Below are 12,821 nucleotides of genomic sequence, written 5' to 3'. Positions count from 1 at the left end.
GGAAAGTTCTCGGTGCTCCGTGGAGAAGCCTCAGATTTTAGAACAGACCCGGAAGGTCGACCCATCACTGAGGTTGCACAGTCTCGGCTAAGCAGATTGTACTCATTCCAAATTGGGGGATTGGCTGCCAATTTAGATCCCTTTGGAAAAGCTGTCACAATAGAATAGAAAAATTCTGCTGCATCTTCAGTCAAGTACAGTCATTGGTATGCGCTAAAGAGTTAGAATCTGGTGGAACAGAGGGAAGAAGATTTTAATGCAGTTCAGGTGAACAAATGTTTCCTGTTTGCCCGATAGGCACAGGGTCTTTGCCTTTGAGACATTCCTGTTTAGAGTGGGGGGATAGGGAATGAAAGGTACAAATAAAAGAATTTCAGTGGTAAGAAAGGCTTGAATTCAAAAGATATTTAGAAGGCAAAATCAATAGACGTGGTGACTACCTGGAAGTGGGGCTGAAGGGAGGGTTGAGATTCTGGCTTTGAAAGCTCGGAGCCATCCACAAAAACAGAGAATTGGGAAAAAACAGATTTTGTAAACTTAGGTGATGAGGGTAGTTTTTGTCATCTTAGGTTTGAGGGGTAATAGGAGATCCAGGTGAAGACCTCCAACAGGCGGTCATGTTTCTAGAGCCAAGGAGTGAAGTCAGGGTCGAATACAAAGACCGGTGGGCTACCAGCGTACAGGTTGTGGTTGAAGCCATGGAGTGGGTGGGACCACCTGGGGCGTGGATGGAGATGATCAACACGTAGTCATGATGGTTAAAATGAGTTCGACCAAATGCCAATATCGGAAGGCATCTTGCAGTAATGGGAATAGATAAGAGCATCATGTAGCTCTTTCCTGTTACAAATGTTTTCAAATCTACTCATTTCAATCACGTGCCATTTATCCCATGTGAGTACGTACAAACTCTAATCTCCATTGAAATGCAGTCCTTAAAAGGGAAAAGGACCCCAAACAAACACAAAAGCCTCTCCTGGGCGTGCTTCTTTACCCAGCTGGGGCAGTAACACGGGAAGAACTTGGGGTGGGGGATGGTGGGCAGATGTGCCAGTGGTTTTTATAGCAGAGCTTTTTTTTTTTTTTTTTTTTTTTTGAGACAGAGTCTCACTCTGTTGCCCAGGCTGGAGTGTTCAGCGGCATCATTATAGCTCACAGCAACCTCAAACTCCTGGGTTCAAATGGTCCTCCTGCCTCAGCCTCCTGGGTAGCTGGAACTACAGGCATGTGCCACCACGCCTGGCTAACTTTTCTATTTCTCATAAAGCTCTTACTCAGGCTGGTCTTGAACTCCTGGTCTCAAGCAATCCTCCTCCCTCGGCCTCCCAAAGTGCTAGGATTACAGGGGTGATGCACCGTGCCCGGCCCAATTTTGACATATTGGAAACAAATCTGACATAGACAGGGTGTCTTTCTGATACTTTTCTCTTTTATCAAGGTTGGAGGGGGTTAGGATACTGAAAAAAGGCTTATGTTTGACGATGTTCAGTTGTGTGCTGACCTTCCCGTACCTTAAACTGTCTCTACGCATGTCTTCACACCACTATTTCTCTATCATTCAGTTGACAAACACATGCTGAGCACCTTCTGTGTGTAGAGCCCAGATTTGGTGCCAGGGACACAAAGAGGAATGGCGTTTAGAGCCTGAGGAACAGAGAATGTGGTCCCGGCATGCTGATGATCACAGCGCTCTCCACGGCCATGGGTGGTTGCGGGTGTCAAAGCGCTGTCTTCCCCATTCCGTCGTGCCCCAGCCCGACTGCGAGGAAGCAAGGCCGTGGTTGTTACGATGCGTCGGGGAGCTGAGGCAGGTGGAGTCACGCGGAAGGTCAGGCAGCGGCTGAGATCCAGATCTTCTGGCCAAGAGCTCTTTCTGCTACGGGGAATGCGTTTTCCCAGCACTGGCATCCTGGGCACCTTGCCTTTGCAATTTCCTGGTTGTCTATTTTATCTCGCTCAGCTGACAAGGTTGACAGGCCCCTGGGGATACTGACTCAAGAATAACTTGCCTTCGGTCAAGTGCTAAGTCCCACAGGTGTGGGACTGACTTCGGAGGAGCCACTGTTGCTCTCCCTGCCCCCTGCCAAGCCCCACTGCTCGTCTGGAGGGACGTCTGGAGGGACGTATGCTTATCGGTCCGTGTGTACCAGGGAGCACCAGCAAAACCAAATTAGCTCCAACTGGCTGCCATTCAGGCCAGCTAATTAAATTAGCTATTGTTGCATTACTGATAAGGACAGTTTGGAAAAGGAAAAAAGCCACTCATCCCAGCAGCCATCAGGTGAAAGCCAAGAAAATGTGTTAATGGGAACACTCTGGAAGGAAACCCTCTGACTAGCAGCGGGACCTGGGGGGCTTCGGTGGACTGGCCTCCCAGCCATCTGCTCCACGCTCCTGCTCCCAGCCCTGCTGGCTCTGGTCCCTGTGAGCACCGCTGCTCTCCGCGTCCCGGTACCAGCTGCAGCCCGGGCAGCTCCCTGCTCCTCCCACAGGGAGCCTGGTCCTCGGGGGAGTCTGGGAGAAGTGGGCGTTTTCCTGGGGGACAGCAGCTCACCCTTGTGTGCTAAAATGTAATCTCCCCAATAGTATAGAAGCCAGCTGATATTTGGAAGAGCCCTAAAGAAGAAAGAGAGAGGGAGGAGGGAGGAAGGAAGGAAGGAAAGAAGGAAGGAAGGAAGGAAAAGGGAAGGGAAGGGAAGGGAAGGGAAGGGAAGGGAAGGGAAGGGAAGGGAAGAAGAAGAGAAAGAAAAAAAGAAAGGAAGGAAGGAGAGAGGGAGAAAGATCCAGAGACTACATTTTTTGGCTATCTGGCCTCTGTTTCTTTGCTTGGTGACAGTCTCTCCTCTGCTGTGTGCAGTCTTGGCTGAGGCTGTAGACTAAGCTGGGCGCTGCCTTCTAGTTGAGATGTGGACACGTGGACTTAGCCTAGGCCAACTAGCCGGAGCCCTAGGACTCTGGGACTCGAGCAGAGAGACACAAGGATGACGAATGTTGGGAACACACCTGCTGTAGTAGCAGCTCACCCCAAGGAGACCTGCGTCCACATTGCACCCCTTCTGCCATCCGCCCCGCCCCTCAGCGCATCGCCCCCCACCCCAAGCTGTCCTGGTTCCATCTTATCTCCAAAGCTAATTATCCAGGCTTTCTCAAATGCTGATGTCCTTCTGATTTACGCTTTTTCTGCTTAAATTAACCCTAGCCGGGTTTGTGCGACTCAAATGATTCAAGGATTCTTTAGTCCAACCCTGTTCTTTGACAGATGATCTGGAGGCCCCAGTGACAGTGATTTTCTGGAAATCACACAGACGGAAGTTGGCAGGTCTGAGGCTGGAGCCCAGGTCGCTACCCCGCTAGACTGTGCTGGCTGAGTGCGGCTCACGACGCGTCTTCTGCGAAAGGGAAGGCGACTCACGGGGGTGCATGGCGGAGCCTGGACCGTCCTCCCGTGCCCTCGGTCTCCCCGTGCCCGTTCCGCCTGACTTCATAGATTCTGTTTTGGATTTTTAATGGGGTAATATTTACCTGTGGGAAAACAAGTTGAAATATAAACCTATTATTAAAATTGTCTGCGTGTAAATTCATGCATGTACACTGTCTGTCTCTCTCTATCAAGTGTGAAAACTCCATAATTCCAGTTTATTCCTAAGCCTTCAACACCAAGGGTTGGACTACCTTCTACTGAACCGAAGTATTTTATAATCAAAGACACCACTGACAGCGTGGAGAGGAACAGGTGTACTTATTTTATAGGGCAGGCTGCAATTATAATTGGAAAAATATGATATATGCTATGCTATGTGCTTTAAATTTGCAAGTGCGTTCTCTAAGCCTCAGTTTCTTCATCTGCAGACAAGAAAGTTAACTGTCTTCCCTTCCTCAAGCTCTAGCATTCTAGCTGAACGAATTATAAACGCTAGTGAACTAAATGGGAAATTACAAAGTGAATTAGGCATATTTACTGAAATAGTTGATTTTTAAAAAATAACTTCCAAGCCCTTAAAGATAAAAATAAAAGGAAAAATCTTGCTAGAGAAGGAGTGCTAAGACCCTTTTTTTTTTTTTTTTTTTGAGTCAAAAAAAAACCAAAAAAAAACAAAACCAAGCTCCACTGTTCTGCTCATCATGAGGAGTGCTAGAGAAAGTCCCGGCCGTCAGTGTTCAGGAGCCGGGTGCTAATTTCATGAGACCCAGTTCTGTGTACCAGTGTGAGAAGATGTTATTAGGGCCTCTGACCCAGAAGAAATCGCTCTTCCAACAGTGTTAATTCAGTCAGTTGTCAGACTGGGAATTTGGTAGGTAGAGGTAGCCTAGCCCTGGGCAAATGCGCACTTTCAGATCATCCGGCAAAGTGAATGTAATTATTGCCTAATATCTTCCTTATATAAAATAATATAAAATCATTGTAAAATATTTGAAAATGGGGAAAATATCTTTATAATTCTATCACCCTAATATAATACTCATTTTTCATAATTTCCCTCTAATATTTGCCCACATATATGTACATAATTAATATTTTAGAAATTTATTGATAGATTTATTTTTTGAAAACGTAAGCTGAACTTGGCCAATATTTGAGCTCAGAAGTTAGAATTCCTGGCTCTTTTTCCAACTTTGCTATACACTGTCTTTCTTTCCTCTTGATCTGTGGCCACAAAATGGGAACATCGACAGCCTCCACTTCTGTAGGGACTAGGAGTAAGGCTTCGTGTCTTCTGGTTCTCAGCTATTCAGAAACAAGTACAAAGTAATCATAGACGCATTATTAACCTTTGAAAAACTATTTTTTTTCTCTGACAATGTCTTTATATTAAGGCTGTGTTCTATGTATGATTTAGTTGAAAAAGGAGACAATTGTAAAATGCTGCTCTTAACTTTCATTGACCTATGATGGGATCAGGAGAGATTGTGCTCCATCAGCCTTTTTGAGATAGAGGCAGAAAAACCAGGTGCAGGGGAAAACCACTGGGCTCAAATTAAGAGCACACAGATTCAAGTCCTAGGTTTGCAATTGACCAGCTGCGTAAACATAAGCAAGTTATTTATTATTACTAAGATCAGTTGCTTCATCTGTAAACCTGGGGAATAACTATTTCACAGAGTTGTGAAGATTAAACAAGCTACTGCAGGCGAAGGTGCTACAAAAATGAATCACTTTTTTTTTCTCTAAAAGAAATTATAAACAGGTTACTCCGTTGAACTCTTCCTAATATTTATCATGGAGAATTTTTTTTTCCACTTTATATGAATGAAAAGTAACTTCAATTCTTGGTGGCCGATGAGCCATTGCCTGAATCGTCTAGGTCCAGGCCTTCTCCTTCTGTTTTCAGCTGGTTAGCTGCTCACTGAGATCTTGCCAGAGGGTGGGCAAAAGAAATAAAAACTGAAATTGGTCAATTTGACTCTTTGATAGCGGTCCTGGTGAAAGATGTGTGGGTAGAGGGTGTTAAAGTTGTGAGCTAAACTGGAATTTTGCCTTCGTACCAGGAAATCGCAAGAACCTACTGATGGTCTGGATGTCCTGGTGATGACAGCTCCTCTTCTTCTCCTGGCTGAAGAAATGTCTTCCTCTGCCTGGAAAGTGGCCTCCCTTCCAGAACGACACATGCTGACTTTTGAAGAAGTAAGAGGATGCCTGCTGTCCAGTCACGTCGCCCAGCACAGCCGTGGTCAGCAGTGAGCTGGCAGATGCTGCAACTAGGCGATCGTTGCATCGACACAGCCCCACAGCAATAACCGCTCTTTCTCTTTCCCACTAACCCAGCAATCGAATAATCACTTTTAAGCATTTACTGTGCACCACCATTTAATATAAAACGTGGTGAGTAGCTAGGTATATAAGACAACCTCTGGACTCTCAAAAGGTATAATAAATTAAGAAAGCAAGGGTTGTGCATGTGAAAAGACAGCTACGTAGGGGAAAAGACAACGAACGCATTAGAGCATTTCCCAGATGCCAATCACTGCGTGAGGTGCTGTACATGTATCGTGGTGCCTAGTCCCCACATCTGAGAGCTTCCTCTCCTCGTACTCTGGATGACGACACAGGGAGTCAGAGATGTTTAGGAACACGCCCAAGATCACACAGCTAGAAAAGTGTGGAGCTTGTTTTCAAGTTTAGATGTGACTCCATGGTCCGTGCTCTGTTCCTAACCCACACCTGCCAATGAGAGAGACCAGAGCTCAGAGACATCATTTAGTGCAGCTGGGTGGAGATAAGACTCTTTAAAATGCCTGTCAGCAAAATACATTGGTAAAGTTTTACCACATCCGTTAATTTCTTGGGGAAATATTTCCAGCTAGAGGATAAATGTCTGCGTTCTGGAGGCAAGGATGGCGGGACGGAAACGACGGTGCTCTAGTCTCAGCTTGGCCGTTATCCACGTGTTCCTCTGAGCCAGTTGCTTCCTGCTTCCAGGCTTTGGTGCCATAACCTGTAGCACAGGGCACCTCTAGATTGTCTAATATCACCCACACGCCGTCGCTGGGCAGGTGTGGGATACCCTAGCTCTAACAGGGAGCCAAGCTGAGTTTGAATCCTGGCTCCATCTTCAGGCAGTGGGCTCCTGGGCAAGTCGTTTAACCATCCGCAGAATGAAGATGACAATACCTACCTCAGGGTCTTTGCCCTTATTGCCCATCCTCGGTGGGACAGTCTTCCCCAGTTATCCACAACGGTCACTCTTTTACCTCCTTCGGGTCTTCACTCCACTTACCTTTTAGTGAGAACTTTCTTGAACACGATTATCTAAACCTGCAAACCATCTGACATTTCCTATCTTCTTTCTTCATTTTATTATTTTCCTTAACATTCAACACCTAACAACACACCCTATATATAGCACTCAATTATCTCATTTATTGCCTGTTTCCCACCTCTAGAGTGTAAGCTCTATAAGGGCAGCGTTTTTTTCTTTTCTTTACTGCTTTATCTCCAGTTTCTAGAATGACTTAGGTGCTTAATAAATATTTCTTGCATAAATGGATGGCTCTTGTGAGTGTCATATGAGTAAAGTGCTGTGCACAGGGCCTGGCACACAGTAAGCACTCCACACACATTGTCTGTTTGTTTTTATTGTCATTTTATTGTAACGTTGCCTCACCTCAGTGGGGCACATGTGTTCTCTTTCCACTCCGGATAGCCTGGGATGAGGATTTTGACCCCCTTAACAAATGTGAAGGCCGAACTCTGTTTAGATTAGTCTAGAAGCAAGAGGAACTAGTAGTTGTGAGGGAAGTAAAGGAGAGGGTTTGCATGGTAGTTCCCGTCAAATATCTAAAGGTGTGTTACATAGATAGGAATCCAGGAAGCATATTTCTGCTGTATGAGAAAGGATTTCCACAAAGTTGGATGTCTAATGATGGAATAGGCTGTCTTAGGAGAAAGCATGTCCCCATACCCAGACTTCTCCTAAAAGCAGGATAACTGCGTCTCACTGACTCTGAGTGTAACTACCGCAGGGAGTGACAAAACTGGAGTGGAACCAGGGGGACTACACGCTAAGAGAGCTATGGAGATGGCTAGTAAAACATGGCCTCTCCCAGCATCCCTGGAGGCAAGATAAATGGACAGCAATAACGAGTACTGTTCAATCTATACAATCGAAAACATCAGAGATAGATGATCAAGAGACTGGAGACAGCTGCCCCAATTAAAAGTCAAGAAATGTTATCCAGCTTCCAGACGGGAGTCGGTTTTCAAATCCAGAACCCAGTGATAGAGGGAAAAAACTGGGTCCTCAAGCGGGAGGATCCTTCTGCGGAGGAATGTTCAAGCTTTATGAAACATTTGATACAGATTCATTGCTCTACTCGCTCAGTCATTTTGAACGTGACGGCCACACAGTGCACACGCTCACTCACCAGCGTCCAGCACCCACTGACTGGTACAGTGAAGTCGTCACTGTTCATGCATGTGCATTACAGTCCACTCACCTTGGCTGCCAAGTTACACTGATGTCACGCAAACTGTTCTCATTATATTAACAATAGCTGCACACTTTCCAGAGAGACCAGAAAATTTTGGAGCAAGATCATGCCTTCTGCATCAGAAAATTATACACCATTTGAAAAAGAGCTCAGGTACACTACTGGGACCTGGGAGAAATAAGGATCTGATCATGGGATATCAATGACCATGTGGCCAGAGAGCCTATCCTAAGCTGGATTCAATCAGACCCACCAAATTTCAAGACACAGTGGACTATCAGTTATCCACCATAAGATGGAAGTGTTATGCCCAGGCGCAGATACAGACAGGCCCAGGGGGCACAGTGACTGTACAAGCCTGTGGCCCAGACTCCCACGTTATCCCCCATGTTGACCCTGGGGTGCCTCTCCCTCAGCTCACATCTTTGACTACTTGAGGGGTCCCTTATGATGGGTGGCTGAGGAGGAAAAGTCTGAGCTCAGGATGTGGGTGCAAGCCCCAAGTGGATGGCAGCCAGACAGCACCCACCCTCAGCTAATGCTCTGAAATACACGGTAAGGGGAAATCCTTCCAGTTGCCAGAGCTCTGGGCGGTTCACTGGCCACCTACTTTGTGTGGAAAAAGAAGTGGACTGAGGTAAAAATATATGGAGACTCGTGATAACGGCCAATGGCTTGGCTGGTGGCTGGGAGCCTGGAAGAAGAGATATTTGAAGATCGGAGACTGGGAGATCTGGGGAGGACATATGCAGACGGACTCATGGGAGTGGGCAAAAAGCATGAAGGTGTTGGCATTCTTTAATTAGCACTCACCCAAGAGCACCCACCACAGAAGAGGCGCTACACAATCAAATAGAAAGAATGACTCCAAGCAAAGTTGATGCCAGCCTGCTTGTTTCGTCATCCAGCCCAGTGCTGGCACCATGGTCACACAAATGGAATGGCTATGGTGGCAGGGAACAGGCCCAACAGCATGGGCTTCCATCTACCAAGGCTAATCTAGTTATTGCCATTGACAAATGTCTATGCTAGCAACATAGACCAAACTAGGCCCCTTCCCCAGAATGGCACCAGCCCCCAAGGAGACAAACCAACCACTTGGTAGCAACTTGACAACATGGGATCTCTTCTACCCTCTAAGGGGCAAAAATTCATCTCAACTGGAATCAACAGATATTTGACACTGGGGTTTGCCTTTCCTGCCTTCAAAGCCTTCTCTGGCACCACTCTCTGAGGGCCTCTAAAGCATATGGTCCACTGACCTGGGATTCCACATAATATCATTGAACCAAGGAACCCACTTTACAGTAAAGGAGGGTTGCCGTGAGCAAATGAACATGGAGCCCACTTTCCCTGTTGCATCAATGCCATCCAGATACTACTGGCTTGATGAAGTGATAGAATATACTTTTTCAAGACAGCACCAGCTTAGAAATGATTCCTTACAATGACAGGGCACCATCTTCGGGACATAGTGTACATTCTCAATCAATAACCATTGTATGGTGCTGTCTCTGATAGGTAGGATACATGAATCTGGGACCAAGGGGTAGAAGTCAGAGTGACCCCACTTTGGGGGTTTGTGCATCCTGTTTCCATAACTCTAGTCTCTGTGGGTTTGGAAGTCCAGGTCACAAAGAAGAAATGTGTCCTCCAGGAGAAACAGAAAGCCCCACTGAGCTGTCATGTATGGTTGCTGTCTGCGTACTCTAGACTCTTTCAGATAGAGATCAGCAAGCCAGGAAAGGAGACAGGGGCCATTGACCTAGGTTAGAAGGTAGTGCTGCTGTTACCAGTTGGGATAGGACAGAGTGCATTTGGCATCTGGGTGGTTCTGGTCACCACGTCCTTCTCCAGTACAGTTGCTGCACTTGTCCATTTGCTCTCAGAAGTTGGCAGGAGATTAGCAAGTAATGCCCCAGTGAATCTCACTATTTTGGAGCAGGTAGGAATGGCAACAGCCACTGCACATTGGCCAGCAGGACCAGAGCACACTTTGATCAGTGTGCAGGATTTTACTCATAGAGACTTTAGTTAACAGATACTATTAAATATTTTCCCGATGGGTGCTTGTGATAGTTAATTTTATGTGTCAACTTGACTGGGTCACAGAGTCTCCAGATATTTGGTTAAGCATTATTTCTGGGTGTGTCTGTGAGGGTGTCCCTGGAAGAGATTAGCATTTGAGTCACAACTGAGCAGAGGAGACGGCTCTCCCCACCATTGGTGGACCCCATCCAATCTACTGGAGACCCAAAGAGATCAAAAGGCTGAGTGAGGGAGGATCTGTTCTCCCTGCCTGACTGCTTGAGCTGAGATGTCGGTTTTCTCCTGCTCTCAAGCCTTTGGACTTGGATCAGAACTTAACCCTTGCTTCTCCTGATTCTTGGGCCATCAGGCACGGGCTGGAATTATACCTTTGACTTTCCTGGGTCTCCAGCTTGCATATGGCAGATTGTGGGACTTTTCAGCCTCCGTAACTACGTGAGCTGATTTCCTAAAATAACTATATATATATATATATATATATATCCTATTGGTTCTGTTTCTCTGGAGAACCGTGACAAATGCAGTGCTCTAGGCAATGGCTAATGGATCAGCCCCAGTTCAATGTTTGTGTAATGTACTTTTTTTTTTTTTTTTTAGTTTAGGACTTATAGAAAATCTACATAAAGCCACTTCTAGCCTCGTTCCCCTACATCCACCCCAGGAGAGGTAAAATTCTCTGCTGCAATCCTGCCCTGGCAGGTCCTGGCAGGTCCTGGCAAGGCCCTCCCTGCTTTGGCAGGAGATTTCTCTGCTGCCTGTCCCAGGACGCTCACCCTGTTGGCTGTTCCTTTCTCTTTTCATGCGACCTGTCATTCTTTCCAACAGGAGGTGTCCCCACTGGCAGCAAGGTGATCAAGCACAGAGCAGACCCTATTAAACTTCACTCTTGCGTCTTCAGCAGATTTCCTGTTGAGACCTGCAGTATTTTAAAAGTCAGTTCCTCCTGGGGGAAAGAGGTGGGAGCACAAGTGGAGAGAGGGGATAAATGGTGTGTGCTCCCCTTAAACCATTTTTTTTATTATTTTCTTCTATTGCCATACAAATGCCTCTTTGGGTGCCATTTTAATTGTGATGGCTTTTAGAGAAACTCTCTCTGCTGCTCAGAAAAAGGCAATAAAACTCACAGGGTTTTGTTTGAAAGCTTCTGGTTCACATGTGCAAATAATAAAAAAAGGAGAGACCCTGCGTAAGGCAAGAGCTCAGAAACCTGCCCCCTGCCCTCCGTGGATGTGCCTCAAACTTTACCTTGAAAGAACAGATGGGAAACCTGAGGTTGGCAGCCATGAAATATTCTCCAGCTCTGTTATCTGTTTCAAACCTCCACCGCTGCCCACTCCCAGCTCCCACCGACTCACGCAACCCTGAGCTGCTCAGCACGTATTTCCAAGTGCTGGAATCGGTAGGGCTGGATGCGGCTTCCTCAGGCTAGTCAATGGGTTTGAGTAAGTTGGTCATGAGGCTGTGAGGTGTGCTCGGCTCAATCTTCCTTTCCCAGTGAGGACTTCTAAAGCCACTTCCCTTGGGCATGCTGAACTTCAGCAGCACTTTGACTCTGGAAGTACGACCTTCACGATAGTATCTAATAACATGCTGATACGTAAGGTCCTTTAGCAAACCGCATCTGGATTCTCCTCACTCTTTCCTAATGGGTAATACGAACACTCCTTTCTCTCTTTCTCTCTCTCTCTCTCTCTCTCACTCATGGCCTTCCCCACGTGATTGTCAGCCTTCCAGAACCTCTTGGGGCTGGCAGGATTATCCATAAATACGCTCTTCGTGGAAGAGGCTGGGCCTAGGCCAGGGTTTGTGACAATGGGGTCTAGAGACAGGATGCGGTCCAACCGTTAGGCAAAGACAGGTGCCATCACTGCACCTGCATCCAGCCTGGTGCTTCACGCGTGCAGCCTGCAGTGCTTTTAAATCATTGTTGAACTTTGCAAAATGTTTCTCCCGCCTAAGCTGTCTCTGGCCTCATACCCCTCGCAGTAAATCTCTCTGCACGTTGGGTGGAGCAAGTGAGCCTGAGTCCATGACTCCTGCCCGGCTGCCATGCTCAAGCAGAGCAGGGCCTCTTGTTCCTGGTGGGACTCAGTGGATGAGGCCCTGGGAGGCAGAAGTGGAAGACAGTGGAGGGAGAAACGAGACCCCCATGCTCCCTTCTCCACACGCATGCCTGAGCACCACGGACACCACGTGCCCTAGGCCCACCTTCTTCCCTGCCTGCCGCTGAGCTCTGAGTCTCCTGAGAGCGTCACCGTCTAGGAGAGAGGGCAGCAGAGATGGAACAGGATTCAGGGACCTGATATAACAGAGAGCTCAAAGCTAGTCATGTAGTCTGGGTTGAAACCTTGTTATCTAGCTTTTCATGACCTTGTGTTTTACTACCCTAATCTCAGCTTCCCAAGGCGGGCCACCTGCTGTGGGGGTCTTTGGGGCCCCATCTCTGCCAAAGCACAGCACGCAAGCATTGGCTGCTTTTATTTGTGTATGAATATGACCAGATGACCAGGAAAAGGCCACAGGTAAAAGAGGAGCTGAGAATTTGCTGGGGTTCACCACAAATCTGATCTGTCCTGGGTCTATAGGATACGCCCTCTTTGAGGCTCACTCTCTCTCTCTGGGAAAGTGTCCTCTCTCTGAGGCGTGTGCTCTGCGGCCCAGCCAGGAGCCTTGGGCTGCGTTCCTGAAATCATAGAGGGTTGAGAGGGATCACAAAGCTCACTTCATCCAATTTCCTCTTTTAACTGAGGCGGAAATTAATCTGTTTCCTCATCTGTGTTTCTCACCCATTGTTTCATTGAATCCTCACGATGCCCTCTCGGGTGGGCACTGTTACTCCATCC

This window comes from Eulemur rufifrons, chromosome 8 (assembly GCF_041146395.1).
Source record: "Eulemur rufifrons isolate Redbay chromosome 8, OSU_ERuf_1, whole genome shotgun sequence".
Taxonomy (NCBI): domain Eukaryota; kingdom Metazoa; phylum Chordata; class Mammalia; order Primates; family Lemuridae; genus Eulemur; species Eulemur rufifrons.
The sequence above is the reverse complement of the archived record's forward strand: the minus strand, read 5'-3'. Positions refer to the sequence as shown.